This window comes from Otolemur garnettii, unplaced genomic scaffold (genome assembly GCF_000181295.1).
Source record: "Otolemur garnettii isolate 467f Iridium unplaced genomic scaffold, OtoGar3 scaffold00025, whole genome shotgun sequence".
In the NCBI taxonomy this organism is placed as follows: domain Eukaryota; kingdom Metazoa; phylum Chordata; class Mammalia; order Primates; family Galagidae; genus Otolemur; species Otolemur garnettii.
The window spans coordinates 5,029,977-5,034,767 of NW_003852420.1; positions in this window are offsets into that span (position 1 = coordinate 5,029,977).

Consider the following 4,791-nt stretch of genomic DNA (forward strand, 5'->3'; position numbering starts at 1 on the left):
AAAAAAAAAAACCTCCCAGAAGTATAACCAGCAATCTAAGAGACTGAGTATCATGTGTCTTGTAATAACAACAAACCAAGCAAAATGTATTGAGCACCTACCATGGGCAAGGTCCTGGGAAAAGCAGCGATGTGTGTTAGGTGCTGAAGAGATTGACAATACAGAAAGCTAGTGTTTATTTCCTTGTTCACAGACCTGAGACTGGTAATAAGCAAAAATGTCATTTAGGAGGTGTGATGTGAACATTTGGGAAAAAAATTCTATATGCAAAATTGCCTTCCTTACCCATGTGGCAGAGGCTTGAAAAGACCAGATGATCAGTTAGAGACCCTCCACTTAGGTTGTCTATAATTCTCATTCAAAACCCGAGTGAGCATGTGAAGAGGAAAAGAAGATGGAGCTAAATGACTCTAAAATCCTTGTCAATTACAGACATACATTCTCCTAACAAGAGAGATGTCCATGAAAGTTCTGAGACCTTGAAAACAACATGGAAGCTCCTCCCTTGTCTCCCTCCCCTTTGAAGGTGAATAAAGACAGGTAGCCACTATCATGAGATCTGAAGCATTACCTCCAGGTTAGGCACCCTCAGATCTGCTACTGCTTGAGACTTTTGTCTTCCTTTTTTTCCCTTTCCTCCTCTTTTTTCTCCCTTCTTCTTTCCCTCTCTTTTTTCCTCCTTCTCTACTTCCTTTCCTCCTTTCTTTCTTTTTCTCTCTCCTTCTCTTTCTCAGTCATTCTTCAACCTATTTTAACAAACAAGATAAAGGCTGTTTCAGACAGCACACTCTGTCCAGCCACCACCTAGAGTGATACTCTATATTTTTCAACCATTGTAAAACCCAGTTCTCAGTTTTCGCCTTTGTATCTTGATTTACTCAAACTTTTGATGTTCTTTCTTAAGAATAGCTCCACCTTTTCCTGATTCACACAAGCTTATTGAGGTCACCCAACTTCAAAGTTCTTCTCTGTGGCTCAAATGGTGAAGTTCTCCTGTGTGTGAATGTCTTAGGGACACCTATGGAAGGGGGAATAATACATGTTTGTAAGGCGATCTGAACCAATGACAATACTGCACTCTTTTTGTCATGAATACCAGCAGTGATTTAGGCATCTGAGAGAGCCTGATAATGTCTCTAAAAGGCATCAGTGTTCTCTGAGTTGCTTCCCAGGTATCCTGTTGCAAGATCTAAAGGAGCTCCGAACTGAATACTCTTGCTCAGTCTGTCATGGGTGGTGCCAGAAATGCTAATTGACTTCAGATACATTCCCTGGATAGCAATGGAAAGTTTCTCTTTCAAATCTATCCAACCAAAAGTTACAGGCAGGAATGCCTGCCTGATCTACACCAACTTTTCCAGAAGTTAGAGGCAGGAATACCTGTCTATTCTGTACCAACTTTTCATTCTCTTCCATTTGCCTGGTGGAAAACACCACATGAAATTTCCTGCCTGTTGTCTACCTAATGTATGATGCCCATTCATGCTTAAAATTAATTTAACTCATGTATATCTATCCTCAGCTGAGAATTTTTAGCACTAACTCCTTTCCTTTGGATCTGGCCAACAGGCATCTTTAAAGTGATTCAAGAAACTGATTTCTCTGATGCTCTCCCAAATTGGACAAGTCTAAACACACAGTCATGAGAGGAGAAGAGAGCAAAGCCTCATGGAAACAAACTGTAAATCTTTAAAAGGAGGATGAGCACAGCAGAGTCAGGTAGCCAAAGAGGCACTGCCTTAGAGCAGAAAGGAGAGTGATTTGGGCTGTCTGCAGGCCTAGAGCGGAGACAATGTCAGGCATTGCGGCCAAAGACCATCTTTCAAAAGTCTCCTTAAATTTGGAGACAAAGGGAATCTCCTTTTTCATTTCTCAAGAACATTGGGGAGTTTTGGGCTGAAAGTTCAAGAGATGTCCTTCCACTTATTACATACAACCAAACCTTCACTTGAAATGTTGTTTGCCTGTTTTCTTGAATTTGTCACCAACCCCAGGAGAAGGTCTGGAGTAGTGGGTAAGCAGATTCAAATCCCAAATTCATCTCTTACCAGCTGGGTGACCTTGGGAAAGTCATTTAACTTCTTCATGTTTTGGTTTGTCATCTATAAAACAGAAGTGATAAGATCAGTCCTACCTCATGCCATGATTTGAGGACTAAATGTGATAATCTGGGTCAAACATTTAGCACAGTGCTTGGTACATGGTAAATCCTCAATAAATTTTAGCTGCTATGATTATCTCCAAGGGAAAAATGGAAATAGTCAAAGCATGGAAGAGATGAATCATCATAGTCATTATTAGTACATGAAGCTGCTTGTCTTGGTCCAAAGAGCTTTGGTCTGTCTCCCTTGGAAGCCAAACATGATGGTGGAGGAGGCTCCATCTCAGGCACAGGACATTCAGGAGAGGGCTCAAGAACAGCAGATGTTGTCATTGGCAGGCTGCAAACTGGCCAAAACCTCTGGAAAATAATGACACCCACTTGGCAAAGTAGACAGCATCTGCTTTGCTGAAAACATCTCAAGAGTTTAATAAATAAAATCCATTTTTGCTTCCATAGTTTGAACTTGTAATTCCACTAACCAGGAGGCCATCAGAAAAAGGAGATTAGTGAGTACAACAAGCAATCACTTGACAAAGTCAGGCAGATGAAAGAAGAGCTTCAGCAAGGAGCCTATTTACGAACAATAAAACACTTTTAATTGGGACAAAATAGGCATTCTTCCAAAGGTCCAAGGTCCTGGCAGGACACACTTCCCACAGTTCAGTACCAGAACTGTTTTCCAGAGTCACCCACACACTGCAGAGATGCCACAGGTCTCCATGTGCTTGGGACTGTCCAAGACAGACAGACAAGGATGGAAATTTTCCAACTGACCAATGTGTAAGGCTCATGTACAACAATGGGAATCTTAAGAGGTCCCCAGGATTAATCTTAGCTATTGTGCTGAGCTGTGAGCCAGCAGCCTCCTGAACTGGTAAAGGAAGCAGAGTGCAAGAAAGGAGTGGACTCTTCTCATGCCATGGCTGTGGCAGGGTGACACAGCCCAAGAAATTCTGTTTTGAAAGTGTAGAGGAAATGATACATGTGGCTTAACAGGGTAGAATTTGTCACTGACCTAGAGATTGGTACCTCAGGAAGCCAAGGAAGCATTTCAAGAACAAGATGGAGCAACTAAATATGAGAACAGAGAGGCAAAGACTCGGTGCTGAGGCTGAGTTTCCTGTGTGCTAATATATATGGAAGGACGATGGCAGACACACTGGATGGTCAGTAATGGCACAGTATCAAGCTGGATATCAGAGAGAAGGATCACATTTGCAAGGCTAATCCATCATCTCAACCATAGGCATCTATGCATCCAGGAGCCAGATAAGCAGATAAGTGACTACAAGTGGAATTTGAATCTACCATGACCTATGAGCATGTTCACAAACACATACAAAATTACCCAACCAACAGTTTAATTGAAGGAAGGAATATTAAACAGAGAGGGTAGCAACAGCCTGCAGAAGTAAAAATGGACTACGTAGAAATTTTGAATTTCAGATGATAGTGTTTCACACTGGACAGGAAATGGGCCACTAGTTCACCCAGTGTCAGCTGAATCCCACTTGATTATAAGCAAAGTTCTTCATCAGTTATATTCATGGATTTTAGGATAGAAGATTTACCATGTGTTCCAATTTCTCTGTTCTCTGTCAACATTGTCATACTGCTTTGCTAAGCCTACTTTCTTTATTTCATCCATCATGTCCTTTATCATCACCACTTCTATCTTCATTGTCCTCACCTCCATTGCCATCACCTCTATCACATCACCTCCACCACTATAGTCACCCTTACTACAACCATCAATACAACCTCCATCACCACCACCTCTACCTTTCCTCCACGATCACAACCTCCACCTCCACCATTATCACCACCAGCACCAGCACCACCTCATTACTTCCACCCTCTCATCAACTCCCACCATCATCACTACCATTGTCCCCACCTCCACTCACCACCATTTCTACTAGTACCTCTCTAACACCACCATCTTTACTTCCACAGATTCTACCACTGTTGTCACCTCCTCAATCTTCACCACTTTCACCAAAATCAGCTTCACTATCTTCACCACCAGTATCTCTATCTCCACCTCTACCCTCCACCAATACTCCTCTTTACCTCATCACAACCTCTGCCAACTCTAGCAATACCCTTACTCCATTACCAATACCACTTCCTCCACTAGCAACTCCATGACCAGTCCCACCTTAACCACTGTCACTAGCTCTTCCCTCAGCACTACTGCTACTCAGTCTGCCACCTGCATTAAGAACCCTCATCACGATGGAAGTATTTCGGATTGCATGTGAAAACCCCACACTGTACCCCAGAAGTGCATTAATGTACATAGTTACCATTCAATTAAAAAAAAAAGAACCCTCATCATCTCTGCCACCAGTGTCACCACCGTTGCCACTTCCTGCAAACCACTGCTAACACACTGACAACAGTTGTATCTATGAGCCAGTAGCTAAGGTAAGTATTTTATAACCATTAGCTTTATTTGTCACAGAAACTCTATGAGTATAAGTATTCCTATTCTACTTTACAGATGAAAGTCAAAGAAGTTGGCTTGGTGCCTGTATCTCAGTGGTTATGGCGCCAGCCACATGCAGGGCTGGTGGGTTTGAACCCAGCCTGGGCCTGCTAGACAACAATGACAACTGCAACAAAAAAAGAAAAAAATAGCAGGGTGTTGTGGTGCTAATTGGGAAACGGAGGCAAGAGAATCA